This window comes from Canis lupus, chromosome 6 (assembly GCF_003254725.2).
Source record: "Canis lupus dingo isolate Sandy chromosome 6, ASM325472v2, whole genome shotgun sequence".
In the NCBI taxonomy this organism is placed as follows: domain Eukaryota; kingdom Metazoa; phylum Chordata; class Mammalia; order Carnivora; family Canidae; genus Canis; species Canis lupus.
Genome location: NC_064248.1, coordinates 2,456,150 through 2,471,627, shown reverse-complemented (window position 1 = coordinate 2,471,627; position 15,478 = coordinate 2,456,150). Strand labels below are relative to the sequence as shown.

The 15,478-nt window shown below is 48.3% G+C and overlaps 1 long non-coding RNA gene across 1 annotated transcript; it reads right to left on the bottom strand.

Annotated features, from left to right (window-relative positions):
• Positions 1–4,226: 4,226 nt before the first annotated feature.
• Positions 4,227–8,447, bottom strand: LOC125755216 (uncharacterized). Its single transcript, XR_007411088.1, has 2 exons — positions 8,271–8,447; positions 4,227–6,590 (listed from the first exon to the last, which is right to left on the bottom strand). It is a non-coding gene; the product is annotated as an uncharacterized LOC125755216 (long non-coding RNA).
• Between the last annotated feature and the right edge of the window lie 7,031 nt (positions 8,448–15,478).

The window sequence follows — 15,478 nt, the reverse complement described above, 5'->3', positions numbered from 1 at the left end:
GTGGGGTCGGCTGCCTTCATTCTTTCCCAGAGGTGTTCTAGTGAGAGTCGAACACTTAAAAATTTTCACCTGTCTGGGGTAGGCTTTACTTAATGTAGTATTTGCTTGTAGTTTTCTTGCATTGTTATCAGAGAAAAGAGCTTGCACCAATCACTTTTCTTTTATTTAAAATCAATTTAATTAACATAGAGTGTATTATTAGTTTCAGGGGTAGACTTTAGTGATTCATGAGGTGCATATAACACCCAGTGCCCATTACCTCATGCGCCCTCCTCAATGCCCATCACTTTCCCTCCAGCAACCCCCAGTTTGCTGGAGTCAAGAGTCTATTATGGTTTGTCTCCCTCTCTGATTTCATCTTATTTTATTTTTCCCTCCTTTTCCCTATGTTCATCTGTTTTGTTTCTTAAATTCCACATAGGAGTGAGATCATATGGTATCTGTTTTTCTCTGATTTTTTCACTTAGCATAATACCCCCTAGTTCTATCCACATCATTGCAAATGGCAAGAATGCATTCTTTTTGATGTGTGGGTAATATTCCATTGTGTATGTGCACCACATCTTCTTTATCCATTCATGTGTCAATGGACATCTGCACCATTGCCTTTAAAATGTATTTTGGTCATCACAGAGAAACCACCATGTCAGTTGGGCCATCCACCCCCCACCTGGGTCTTTCCCTATCACAACAGCTGCCCACAACTCTTCCCTGTCTCCCTCCACTCAGTCCCTCTCGAAGGTCATGTAGACATTGAGAAGGATAAGTGCAATGATGGGTGACAAGCAGGCAGGACTGAGTTCTCTAAGCAGAAAACTCGGAGTGTAAATCTTGGGGCTGCCACCACCAGCTGTGTGACTCTGTGCCTGTCTCCCTCCATCCACATAATGAGGATGATCATACCTGCCTTAGAGGTTCCCATAGGAATATGACACACAGGGCAGGCATGGTGTCTGGCACCTTGCTGCCAGGGAGCAGAACACAATTGTGAGTTTTAAGAAAGAAATAATAATTGAAAAACAACTCTGTGGGGGGCACCTGGGTGGCTCAGCGGTTGAGCATCTGCCTTTGGCTCAGGGCATGATCCCGGGGTCCTGGGATCAAGTTCCACATTTTGCTTCTCTCTCTGCCTACATCTCTGCCTCTCTCTCTGTGTCTCTCATGAATAAATAAATGCAGTCTTAAAGAAAAAAAAAAAAAAAAACCCAAAAGCAGAAACCTCTGTGGAAAGCCTGTGGTCCCTCGAAAATTGAAACCTAGAATTACCAGACGAGCCAGCAATTGCTCTCCTGGGCATATATACCCCAGACTTGAGACAGATGTCTAAACAAATCTTGCATACAGATACTCACAGTAGCATCATTCACAAGAGCAAAAGGTAGAAACAACCGAAATCTGCATGGACTGATGAGTCGATAAAATACGGTGTCTAAACACAAAATATTGGGCTATTGGGCCACACACAAGAGTGGAGACCTCATCTGTGCTACAACACGGGTGAACTAGAAAACATTATCTGCATGAGAGAAGCCAGACATGCGTGTCACATGCTGTAGGAGTCCAGGAGTCCAGGCACGGGAACTGTCCAGAAGGAGTAGATCCACAGAGCCAGGAAGCAGCTGATGGGGGATGGGGGAGTGGCTGCTTAATGGGAACAGGGTTTTCCTTTGGAGCAAGTGGAATGTCCTGGGAGTAGTTAGTGGTGGTGGCTGCACAAAACCGTGACTGCACCAAATGCCACAAATGGCAAATTCTATGTTATGTACTTTCTCAGAACTAAAAAAAAAAAAAAAAGGAAGAAAGAAAAGAAATGAACAGAAGCACTGATGGTGCCCTCCTTCCCGGCCGTCTGAGCTCTGCTACAGGTGGGCACCTCTCCGGCCTGGGGGAAAGGCACGCACACACTTCGGAGAAAATCAGGAGTGGAGGCTCAGAAGGGGTCTCCTCAACGCACCGTCCCCCCCTAGGAGCCCCCTGCCCTTCTGATGCCCCCAGCCTCAGGGAGCGACAGGGGCCTCACCCTGCTGCTCTCACACCTGGGAACACCTGCTCTGCATTTGGGGGGCTCGCTGTGAAGCACCCCGAGTTCTGACAGAGGGGAGGCAGAAAGCTGGGAGTGGGAGGCCAGAGAGGCAGGAACAGACCCAGAGTGGTGGGGGGGCAGGAGGGGGCGGACTGGTGGGGGGTGCCCGCCCCTGGATGCTTCTTGCTTGAGCATATTCACCCAGCAAGAGGAAATCAGGGATTCTGGGGCCTCAGCCCGGCCTTCTGTGACATCGCATACTTGGGGAAGTCACTGGGTCCCTCTGACCTCAAGCACCTCCCTCCTGGGTCCACACAAGCATCTGGGGGGGGGGGTGGCAGAGGACTGAAGGGCAGGCGGCGGCCACCCCAGGGCAACACCGTCTTTGGGGCTGCCGCCGCCAGGTGGCTCTTCCTCTTCTGTGGAGCCTCACAGGCCCCCAAGGCCACAGCCTTGTCGAGGGACTCCTGGCACCAGTCACCCCACCGACTTCACGACTCCGCTAACGCTGTCTGGGGCCTGGGGTCCAATCTGGGGTTGCGGGTCCCGGCGCGGGGCCACCCGTCTGTGTGCCTGCATGCAGCTCGGGCCCAGGCGGCAGGCTGGGGTGCAGGCCCCCCCGCTGCTCTCTGCCCTTTCTCCTGCACGGAGTGGGGGCTCTGCACATGGACCCCTCCGTCTGTGTCCACCCCCCACCCCTTCTGTCTTTAGCTCCTCTTTGGACTCATGATTTCCAAGCCTTTCTGCAAAGTCCTCTGCCTCGCCGGATACACGATATTCTTCATGGTGGTATCCACGGGGCCTCCTTTGGCTGGTGTTTAGAAGTTAACCATGGGGACAGTCACCAGAGTCACCTGTGAGCACGCGGCCCTGGTTGGAGGAGAACGTGGTTTCCTTCAGTCCTCAAGCCCCCCGGCAAGTGCAGCCCCCACCCTGACCCCAGCCAGCCCCTGGGGCCACAGGGACGGAGGCAAATGAGCTGCTACCCTCAGGGCTTAAAGTCTAGTAAATAAAGTTCTTAGTGAAACAGTAATAATGATAAAAACTAAATGATATCTTCTAAGCACATGGCATTGTCTTCATGAATGAATGAATCAGCAAATGAATGAATGAAATTCTCTGACAACTCTCTGATGCTTGTGCTACTTTATAGAGGAGGAAACTGAGGCTTAGAGCCTGGCAGGAACTTTCCCGAGTTCACACAGGAAGTGGTGGAGCTGGGATCTGAGGCCTGCAGTCTGCTGGGGGACCTTGACCTAGACCATCCCCTGAGGGCCCGGCTCCAGGCCTCACCCCAGGGCACTGGGCCAACGGGATCGGCAGGGTCTCACTCAGACAGTTTCCTCAGATGTTCTCTGGGGACATCCGCCCACACTCCTTCAAGCTCCCCTCGACCACTGTCACTGGTGCTCACCAGCTCGCTCCGAGGGGCTTCCTGACGATCTCAATGGGATAAAGACATGGAAAGGTGTTTCTGAGAAATAGCCCAGTGACTACTGCACAGTCAACACCATGCCACAACCTCAGCTTTGTTTTCATGTAATCTTGTGATCTTGGAAGATGAGTATTGATTTGGCAAACTTGACAAAGGACTCAAACAATGCGGCACAAGCCCACATGACCTCGTGTGTCCCTAAGGGATGCCTCCGTGCTTCCTCTGTCATTGGAGCCTCCTTGGGGTTTACACTTGGACCCTGTGTTGATGACAGTGACCACGGTTTCCTAATTCAGGCACAGACACATTTAAAAAAAAACTATTTATTTATTTGACAGAGAGAGAAGAGAGGGAGAGAGCGAGCGCGCGAGAGAGCACAAGCAGGGGGAGCAGCAGGTAGAGGGAGAGGGAGAAGCAGGTTCCCCCTTGAGCAAAGAGCCCCACATGGGGCTCCATCCCAGGACCCGAGATCATGACTTGAGCTGAAGGCAGACACTTAACCTAATGAGCCACCCAGGTGCTCCCAGGCATGGACACATTTTATCTGATCAGGAGTCAAACTGTTACTTCAACTCCAAAATGGGAGATTTAAATGATATCTAAACTTACTATTTTTTGGTGAAATAGCTCCCCAGGATTCTTTAATGTTTAGAGAAACTTGAGAGATCCTGGATATATAATTTCTGGTCATATTATATCATTATATTAGGTGTGGTACGTAAAATCCGGTGTCCTAGGCCTCCCCTGAAGGGCAGTGGTGGGATCCCATGACACTCTCATTCTGTGACACTGTCATCAGAAGAAACTACGTTTGGGGAACTCTGGTTAAGCGCTTCTCTCTCTCTTTTTTTTTTTTCCCTAAAGAATTTGTTTATTTATTAATGAGAAGCACACACAGAGGGAGAGGCAGAGACACAGGCAGAGGGAGAAGCAGTCTCCATGCACCGGGAGCCCGATGTGGGACTGGATCCCGGGACTCCAGGATCGCGCCCTGGGCTGAAGGTGGTGCTAAGCTGCTGAGCCACCCGGGCTGCTCTCTGTTAAATGCTTCTCAAACTTTAATCTGCCTATGAGTCTCCTGCAGATATTGTCAAAAATAGAGATTCTGATTCTGTCGCTCTGGGGTGGGGCCTGGGATCCTGCACTTCTAACCAAGGCCCAGGGGAGGCTGATGGTGCTGGTTCTCCAACCACACTGAGTAGAGTGTAGGAGGATTGCTTGTGCTAGAAGTTGGAAAGTACTGCTCTGCACAGTAAAACTATACCGGGGGTGTGCTGAGGTTAGGATTGGCCAAAATGTCCATGACAGCGATTACCCTGAATTATATTCAAGAGAGGCATTCAGTGGGGTCATAGCAAAAGAACAAAACCCAAGAGCAAACCGAAGAAGGCTTGTCATCTGCTATCTATCTGTCCAGGTGTGTGGACAGCTGAACACGCCTGACCCCACCTAGGAGTTGGGCATCCAGGTGGACATAGCAGGGCTGCGCATCGGGGAGGGGGCATGGCCCCAACATCATACTCAGACCTCCCGTCAGCCGTATCCCCGTCTTGGCTTTCTGTAACTCTGTGACTCTCACTGCCTCCCTGGCCCCAACGGAGACTGTCCTTTGATGTTCTGTCTGCAACATCAAATTATAGAATCATTGATCTCACACTCACTGTCCTCTCTCTCGAACTATCCATCACTCAGGCATTTGTCAGACAGGGGCTGGGGCCGGCTGGATGCTGGACCTGCTAAGCTATTGGAAAATGATGCTTGTTGATTAAAAAAAAAATTCTTCATGCTTTTTAGTTTGACCTAACCGAAGTGTTGCCAAGACAGACTCTCTAGAACTTTTTTTTTTTTTTACCATATAAGCACTGATTAATTCATTAATTCCAAAAGTATTTGAATGCCTACTGTGTGCAAGGCACTTTGCCAGGTGCCAGAAACACAAGGAAACAAGGCAGACAGGGTCCTTGAGGTCTGTCATCCAACGCAAGGAGTAGACCATGAATGAAGCCTCATACACATAAAGATGTGATTATAAGTATGCTAAGTGCCGTGGAGGAAAAGGATGGGGGCGTCTCACAGAGTGGGGGAGGGAGGCACCAGGATAAAGGGACGGTGAGCTGGGCCTACAGGGTGGGGTGGGGTTGGCCAGAGGGGGTTGAACTTGTCTTTATTGTCTATGGACTGGATCACATCCTTCCCCAAATTCACAGGTTGAAGCCCCACTCCCCAACGGAAGTGTATTTGCATATATAGACTTCAAAGATGTAATTAAAGTGCAATGAGGTCGTAAGGGAGGGTTGATCTGATGGGACTGCTGTCCCTGTAAGAGGAGGAGACCCGGCGGAGTGGGGGGTACATGTAGAGGAGGACCATGTGAGGACACAGGGGGCGCAGCCGTCGGCAAGGCGAGGAGAGAGGCCTGGGGGTGTGGGGACCAACCCTGCCCACACCCTGACCTGGGACTCCCAGCCTCCCGAACTGTGAGAAAATTCATTCGTGTTGTTTAAGCTGCCCCTTGCCCCCGCTGTGGTCCTCTTACCGCAGCCCCGGAGCAGCGAGCCCGCCCAGCCTCGGGAAGGGCAGGGCCGGCCAGGCTGCTCGGCGCAACACAAGTCTTCAGAAGCAGCTTCTCTGCTGGCAGCTGCCTTGTAACCCCCCAAGATTTGTGTACCTGCTGTGTTCACCTGGACGGTTCATGTACGGGGAAACAGTTTAGAAACAGGTTTTGCTTTGTTTCTCTTAAAAGGCCTTCACCGTTTGTTGGAGATGGTTCTTGAAACCCCAAGAACCCCAGGATCTTCATAAGCAAACCTCTGGCCAGGTGACCCTGAACAAGTCACTTAAACTCTGGGCAGTCTCTTGCTTTCCTCTAACGTGACTGTAAAGCCCACTCAGTGTTAAGGTTCAATGTGACCTAATTTTCATATCACACCAAGGTTTCTTTTTCTCGCCCTTAAAATAGCACCTGGACACCTGGACACCTGGCTTCGCCTCCGCAGGGGTTGAGCCCCGCCCGTCCTCAGGGAAGCGCTCTCAGGTGCTGTTGTTGGGGTGGCCCCTGCTGGAGGCGCTGGAGCCGCGGCAGGGGGCTTCTGTTGGCCCTCAGCGGCTGAACGCCCACCCTGTGTTGTGATACTCTGTATAAAAAGGAATACATTATTTTGGTCTTTGTCCCTGGGTCCTGGCCATGGCTCCTAAAACTCTTGTAATTTCCTAACTGATAGGAACAATGAGAGCGTCTTCCATTATAATAGTTGGTCTCTGTCCACTCCTGAAACCTGTCTGGAGTGATTAAAGGGAGACTCTTTTGTTTGCACAGCAAGCCCTTTGCAACCACATCTTTTATCTTAATGAGGTGGCTTTTAGGAAGCCCCTGAAGATGGCTCAGAGCTGATCCACCCTTGCCCTGTTGGCTGTAGCTCCCCTAGAGACGCTAGAGATCACTAACTGCCAGTGTAGACACCACCTTTCTAAACACTGCTGCTAAGTAGCTGTGGGAACTTAAAATCACTTCAACTCCTTAGAAACTGAGATTAAAGAAGTTAAATGCGGAGGCATGGCTGTAAAAAAAAAAAAAAAAAAAGACAAAAAAGAAAAAAAGGGTGGAAGATCCTTGGCATCTGGAAGCAATGGTTCTTATGCTTAGCATGGCTGGTTAGAATCACCTGGAAGGCTTGTGAAACCACAGGTCGCTGGCCCCACCCCCGGGATTTCTGACTCCGGAGCTCTGGGGTGGGACCTGAAAATTGGCATTTCCATCAGATTCCCTGGTGATGCTGATGCTGTGAGTCCTGGGGTCACACTTTGAGAACCACTGTGCTGACCTTTGTCCCCACATGTCCTCAATGTCTAAGGAGATGGCCCCAGACCCAGGGTGGGGAGAGAATGATGCAGAACTCTTCCTGCCCAGAGTGATGTGCCAGGGGGTCCCTGTGCCACGGAGAGTGGAGTCACTCCATCATCCCAGGCAAGGTCGAGGAGGCTGATGGAGGGAGGGCTACGTCCCTGCCCTTCCTTTTCTGTGAAAGGATGGGAGTTTCATGTGGGGAACCTGTTTCATGACTGGGGGCACCTGATTCTCCCACACTGGCTCCACTGTGGTGTCTGGTCTGAAAGCTGTTTGTTGCCGGGGCAGAGACAAAGGGGCTGGAGTGAGAGAAGGAAGTGGTGACTACAAGGTGGAGGTGGGCGGCTACCTGTGTTCCCACCACCCAAAGGGCCAGAGTTTATGCTGGGGAGAAGGGACTTTGTGGAAGGTTCTGGTGGTAATCATCCTCTGAAGCATAGATAGCACCACCACTGGAAGTGTGGATGAGGAGAGGGGATCACGGAGTGATTCTGGGGGGCAGGCAGAGGCAGAGAGAGAGGGAGGGAGAGAGAAAGGAGAAGAGGAGGGGAGGAAAGGAGGAAGGAGGGAGAGAAGAAAAAGAGCAAGAGAGCAGGGGAGGGGAGAGATGAAGAGGAGGGGAAGGAGGAAGGAGGGAGAGAGAGGGAGAGAGAAAGGAAAAGAGAAGACACACAGTTGCTAGAGACTGTGTTGGGAAGGAGGAGGGGCGAGGGGAGCAGCTCTTTCAGGCTTTGGAATAGAATATGAAATTACAATCGTAAAATGAACAAGACCAAGTCTTAAACACCAAAATGAAGCTCTTTCAATAACTTCAGTACCTTGTAGAATCACACCGCCATTACAGGAATCTCACAGATAAGGAGAATCTCCAGAGCACAGTTTCTGGGAAAATGAAACCTTTTCATGTTCATCCCCCAAAGAGCTGAGACTTGTTAATAAACGACTCACAATGATATTGGCCATATTACCTGGGGTCTTGTTTTTCTGGAACGACCCATAGAGGATCCTTGGCTGGCTCCCTGCTGAAACAGGTAAGTGGCCCAGGTTGGAAGACTGTTACTCCTTTAATATTCTTCGTGTCCTGGAATCTAGGTCGGTGTCTTCCATTGTCTCATGCTGTCCTGACCATGGGATTACTTCCTTCTAGAATCCTGTGTGCTGTTTGCCCCCAATCCCTTAGCATTAAAATAAGTTATGCAGTAAATATAGAATTAAATGCAAGAACCTGTGTTTTCCCAAGAAAATGAAATTTACTGTATCCATGGGAACGATTATCATCAAACACTTAATGGCTTTATAAAAAGAAAATGTAACCAAATGCCTCTATAGAAGAAGGCACAGTATTAAATTGGCTAATAAGAGGGCTCTCGCTTTGAGCGTATCCAGCAGGACTTTCATTAAGCAGAAGCAGCGTCAGCTAGATGTCTTTACTAACCAGAAGTTTTATTTCAGTCCTCGACTTTTTTGGAGACAGGGAAAATAATGTGAAAGCAAGTTCTAATAAAATTTTATTCCAGAAAGCAATTTCCAGGAGCTATCTTGGAGTGCAACCCTATCTTTTCTTGTTTTACTTCTGCAAATAAAAATGAGGGAAGGACGTTACTGTGGAACGGTGGGAGACCAAGCCACTTGGAGATGCATGATGGTGGCCAATGTCTACCTCACCCACTCCCTTTCAGCCTCAGGCTCTCATCCATAACATGAGGGAATGGATTACGTGGTCTTAAGGCATCTTTTTATAGGACATCCTGCAATTTCAGGATGTCAGGTGCAGCGTTAAAAATGATAACCTCTTGGGGATCCCTGGATGGCGCAGGGGTTTAGTGCCCGCCTTCGGCCCAGGGCGTGGTCCTGGAGTCCCAGGATCGAGTCCCACATCGGGATCCCTGCATGGAGCCTGCTTCTCCCTCTGCCTGTGTCTCTGCCTCTCTCTGTGTGTCTCTCATGAATAAATAAATAAAATCTTTATAAAAAACAATTATAACCTCTTGGAGAATTGGCTGATTCGATGGGGTAATGAAATATATAAGATGAACCTGGAGCATCTTATTCTATCAGAAAGGAAAGAAATGCTACAAACACAAATCCCCTAACAATGAGGTATGTCAAATGGACACAGAGAGTAACTAAAAGAGTTCCCAAAGTCCAAAGCTGGAAGAATTTGAGTAAGAAAATAAATAAAAGAGTATGGGATTATAACACAAACGTAAAATAAATATCTATGAGCCCATACTGATATAAATAAACAATTAAACTAAAAATAAATGGGAGAGCCGAGTCAAACCTTCCACGCAGAAATACAAATAGGGGCACCTGGGTGGCTCAGCAGTTGAGCGTCTGTCTGCCTTCGGCTCAGGTCGTGATCCCAGAGTTCTGGGATCGAGTCCAAATCAGGCTCCCCATGGGGAGCCTGCTTCTCCCTCTGCCTGTGTCTCTGACTCTCTCTCTCTCTCTGTGTCTTTCATGAATAAATAAATAAAATCTACTATTGACTGGTATTCTTTAAAACCATCAAGGTCATCAAAAACAAGGAAAGTCTGAAAAACCGTCATGGCCAAGAGCCTAAGGATACGTGATGAGTCAGATGTAATGTGATCCTGGGACAGAAAAAAATGTGAGGTAAAAACTAAGGAAATCTGAATAAAAGTATGAACTTTGGTTAATAATGACATGTTAATAGTGCTTCCTTAATTATCATGCATGTACCATTCTAAAATTAGAGGTAAATGGTAGGGAACCTGGGGGAAGGGGCATTTGGGAACTGTCTCAGCAATTTTTTGTTAAATCTAAACTATTTTGAAATGAAGTTTGTGTTTAAAAAATAATTATAGCCCCAAGGGCTGGCAACTTCGCAGAAATGATTCGGTGTGGCCAGCAGAATGGTTCTGTAGAGCAAGGCAGGATTGATAGAAGATTTATAATAAAGATGAGACAGGGAATAATCATTATCATCATCATCACGAATCTCCTCCTCTACCCCAGCCTTGCAGTAGATGCAGCTGTCATGGCCCTTGGGCAGAAAAGGATTAACTCAGGAGGCTCATGTTGTCCAAAACCTATGCATCCCCATCTCAGGACTTGCCATTTACCAGACAGGTAACTTCTAAGCCACTGGAATATCCTGCTTGATCAGTGTCTTTGCAGGCCTGGGGCCCAGGGCCAGGCTGGAGAGCATAGCCAACAAGGCGACTCCTGGGGAATGCCCTAGACAGGGCACAGACGTGTTTGCCTGGGAGCCTGGGCCACAATCTCAGTAGTTTGACTTCCGAGGGGAGCAGGGTTCAGTGTGAAGAGCCAAGGTCAGTCATGTGGGTGCTTTATGCCTACAGGACCCCCAGTAAAGACACTGGACACCGAGTCTCGTGCGAGCTTCCCCGGCAGGCTCTCGTCCCTGCTGTCACACATCTTTGCTGGGTGCATAAAGTGCTATGTCTATGACTTCGCTGGAAGGAAACAATGGAAAGCTCCTGCCTGGACTCTGCCCTATGTCCCATTTTTCTTTGCTGGTTCGAATCTGCCTCCTTTTGCTGCATCAAACTGGAACCAGAGTACAACAGCTCTTCTGAGTTTTGTTAAATCTGTCTAGAGAATCATCAAACTCGACGGTGGTCTTGGGGACCCCGGTACCACATGGCACACACACTGAGGTCTCCAGCCTTCTGCATCTTGACAGATCTAATGAGGGAACAGGCCGTATCCAGCTGGGGGCACCCGCAACCTGGGGGTGGTTTGAGTATATAAATTGTCCGATCAATTAGCCAATTATCCATTTCCCTCCATTAGTCCCCAATCAATACCTCAGAACTTGGAAGAGCACATATTCAATTTCCCCTTCCCTCCAGCTCCTGAAAGCCATCATAATTTGGAGGTGATTTTGTCCAGTTTTAAAAGGCACGCACAAAAGAATTCAATCATTTTTCTGCCTGATAAATCTCTACTCTCCCCGAGGACATGGACACTGCTGTTCTCATTCCAACACACCCAGTGTGAAGCTCTCCCTTGAAGCTGAGGCAGGCCTGGCTCAGCCGGATGCTCAGGGCTTCCTGAGGCCTAGCTCCAGTCTGCAGAGGTTAAGGTGGTTGGGGGCTGGATGGAGAGAGGATTGAAATTCTGAGAGGGACAGAAAAATGCTGCAGATGGAGAGGAAAGAGCCAGGCTGGAAACTGCTGCTGCAGCTCTGGCATTTCTGAACGGTCGGCCATAGACGTACTGGTCAGCATCTCCCACATGTCTGTAACAGGCAAGCGGCTGTGGAAGTCTGGGGTCCTGCAAGGAAGCTGGGTGTGGGGAAACTGAGTCAGACACCCTCCCTCTGGCTGGAGCCCTTCTTGGCTGGCTGGAAGACTTGGCAGGTGCACAGATGTTGTCCTGGTGTGGCCCAGGCTGCCAGCCTCAGGGGTTAGGAGCAGCCTCTGCTTCCAGATGGCCAACTGGAGTCTCTAGCCCTGAATCCAAAGGCCTGGACATGTCTTGGGGATAAAAACATGATGCCAATAGCCACAGTGGCCACTGGTCCATGAGGAGCCAGAGGGTGGTTTTACATCTACTCGGCTGCTTCTAAGGCCATGTCCTTATAAACTCGGGTGTCACAAGTCGGTTTTTCTCTTTGACCTGATCAGCGGTGATGGAGCCCATCGGGGACTTCGGGGAGTTGAAGGGGAGAGCTCTTGGGCCCAGGAAGGAAGAGCTGTGGGGCAGGGCCGTCATCGGGTGGCCTTGCTGGAACCTAACTGCTGAGCCACACCATGGTGACTTCTGGCTTCTCAGCCCATGGAGGCTGGAGCTCCTTGGGATTTCAAATTCCAGTTTCTGCCTTGGGATTGAAGAGGAATATTTCCAGCTAGGTTTAAACACATTAATTCCCAAACTGAGTTTGGCTCTCTTGCTACTTAAAAACCCTATTTGGTAAGCACTTCATAGAGCAATAGCTCTGGAAGAGAAAGATTACTTTCCCATTAGCCTGGCTTAAAAGAATGCATTGTTATTCAAATGACCATCAAAGGGAATTTAAGTGGGGTGTGGGCTTCAAAATCCAGGTGAGAACAGATCCACCTGGAGTCTGGTCTCTCCCATCAGTAGGGAAATTCAGAGTGGTGAGCCCTGGCTGCCTTTCAGCAGTGGTCCTCACACCCTTCCCACCCTCGGGGCCTGTTGGGTAGCAGAGCAAGCAGGGAACTGACTCTGAGCCTGGCCATTTGCTCCTGTCTTGGGACCAGAACAAGGTAGAAAGACAGACATGAGAGCTATAGCCTTCTGCCAACTGTCTGAGGGGGTTGGAACCCCGAGAACCTAACCCACCGAGGGTCCTTGCTGTGCTCAGGCCACAGACCTTTGAGCCTCTTCTGGGTCTGTCTTCTCCTAGCCTGTGGGGCCTGCTTGTCCCTCGGCCTCACTTCTAGGACCATTTTAAGAGTTTTTTTGGATGACTCAGCGCTGAAACTACCCCACTGCTGCAACTTCTGGAGAAGTACCCCCTTTGGCACCCTCCCTCGCACTAGACTGACTTCACCACGGTTTTGTTTGAACTGGACCTGAGCTTTGATGTAGAATGAGAAGGGTTTTTGTTTTGTTTTTGGTGGAAGGATGGTGGAGGGTGGCAAGGAAAGAATAGGTAGGCACCCTCGAGATACATTTCAATTTCTATCTTTGGAAAAATACAGATTTTTTTACATTGACGTATAGCAAATAGAAATGTGACATGTTTCATAATTTATGTAGAAGGTATGGGCTTTTGACAGCTCTAGCATATTTACAGTGATTACAGGTTTTTCTGTCTGGGAGGAAGCCCCCTCCCAACCCCCCAACCCCTTAGCCCCCCACAGTGATATCGGTTTCTGACCATGGGCCCCAACCATGTTTGCCATGTCCCAGGTGGTTCAAAGCTGTCCATTTGCCTTGTCTTATTCTTGCTTCCGGTAGACTGCTCAGTGGGGTTTGTTGATCGCTTTATGGGAAAGGTGACCTCCCCTCCCTTCGTTTCCCTTGATCTAAGCTCTGGTCCTGTGCAGGGTCTGATGAGATTTCTGTCCTCAAGATCCACAGTCTTGTGGGGCTAACATGACATGAAGCCAGCATTTGGAAACAACTCTAGAAATGAACTGAACTCAGGCTGGTGGGAGGATGAGTCAGGGAAGCCTTTCTTTAGGACCTGGCTTCTAACCTGTGTTCTGAAGCACAGGAGAGTTGATTTGGGTAAAGGAAATGTAGGAAGTGTAGGGATTGGGAGAGGGAAGAGAGAGAGAAAGGGCAGATAGGGTTGACATCAGCCATTGTTCAAGGCCACACAGCAAGGTCTTCTTTATGTCTAGGGAGCTCCCCTCTTGTGAGTCTTGGTTAGAGGCAAGACTGCCATTTTGGAAGCCAAAATATGTCATTCTCAGCTCCCTTTCAGGCATGTGACTGGTTCTACCAATCTGTGCACCTGCATCATCTTTGACTTGGGAGCTGGTGATGTAAAGAAACAGGTCTGTGCAAGGTCTGTTCTGTGAGGGGGATGGACATTTCAGTGCCCAGAAGCAGTAGTGTCACAATTAGCAGCATCGAGGGTTTGGCATAAGTGGTGTCTGAAGTACAAGCTCAGGGCTCTGGCCCTGCAGTGGCAGCAGTGATGCCTTCACAATGGTTACTTTCCCCTTTGACTTTAGACCTCATCCCAATCCTGGAAACTTCAGGTCTGGTTCTCAAATACCCGAAGTGTGTATGGGGCACCTGGGTGGCTCAGTGGTTGAGCGTCTGCCTTCAACTCATGTCATGATCCTGGGGTCTTGGGATCGAACCCCACATCAGGTTCCCTGCTCAGTGGAGAGTCTGCTTCTTCCTTTGCCCTTACCCCTGCTCATGCTCACTCTCTCTCTAATAAACCAATAAAATCTTTAAAAGAAATACTGGACAGTGTATGAGCTTTCTATTATCTTTTTATTTTATTTATTTATTTATTTTTTTTAGAGAGTGGTGGGGAGGGGCAGAGGGAGAAGGAGAGAGAGAATCTCATGCAGACTCTGAGCTGAGCTTGGAGACCAATGTGGGGCTTCATATCACAATTCTGAGAGCATGACCTGAGCCGAAATCAAGAGTTGGATGCTTAACTGACTGAGCCACCCAGGTGACCTGTCTCTTATTTTTTATTAAACTTTCTATTTGACAGTAATTATAGATTCACATGCAGTTGTAAAAATGATACAGAGTAGCACAGAGGATTTTTTAAGGCAGTGAAAATACTCTGTGATATCATCATGATAAATATATGTCATTATACATTTATCCAAACCCATAGACTACCACACCAAGAGTGAACAATAATGTACACTGTGGACTTTGGGTGGTGATGGTGCACCCATGCAGGTTCATCAATCATAACAAATATACCATACTGGTGGGGGAATGTTGATAATAGGGAAGTTGTACATTCATGAGGGCAAAAGGTATATGGGAAAACTCTGTATCTTCTTAATATGGTCTTGCACAGAGCAAAAGTTTTTTTGTTGTTGTTCAGGGTCAGTTGGTCAATTTCTCCTTTTAGGAATTGTACCTTTGGTATTGAGTCTAAGAAATTTTCTTCCTAACCCCAGATCCTGAAGACTTTCTCTGCATGCTTTTCTAGAACCTTTGTAGTTTTAAGTTTTACATTTAAGTTTGTGATCCATTTTCAGTTAAATTTTGTACCAGATGTGAGACTCTGGCATCCATTTTAACTATGGATGTCTACTTGCTCCAACACCACTTGTTGAGTTGATCTTTCCTTCATTGAATTGGCTTTCCATGTTTGTCAAAAATCGTTTAATATATTGTGTGGAGCTATTTCTAGGTTTTCTGTTCTGATCAATTAATCTATATGTCTAGCCACTATCACAGTCTTGATTACTGTAGCTGTATAATAGGCCTCTAGATCAGATAGATTGATTCCTCCCACTTTATTTTTCCTTTTCAAAATTGTCATTGTTTGTTTCAGATATTTGGGTGCTCTGATGTTAGGTACATATAGCTTCAGGATTATATTTTCCTGATAAATTGAGCCTTTGATCATTACATATCGTCCTTTTTTGTCTCTTGTGGTGGATTCTTTTTTGGCTTATAGTCAATTTTGTCTGATATGAATATGGTTACCTCTGTTCTTTTTTGGTTGCCATTTCCACGGAAAAAAAAATTTTTTATCCTTCCACTTTCAGCCGATCTGTAT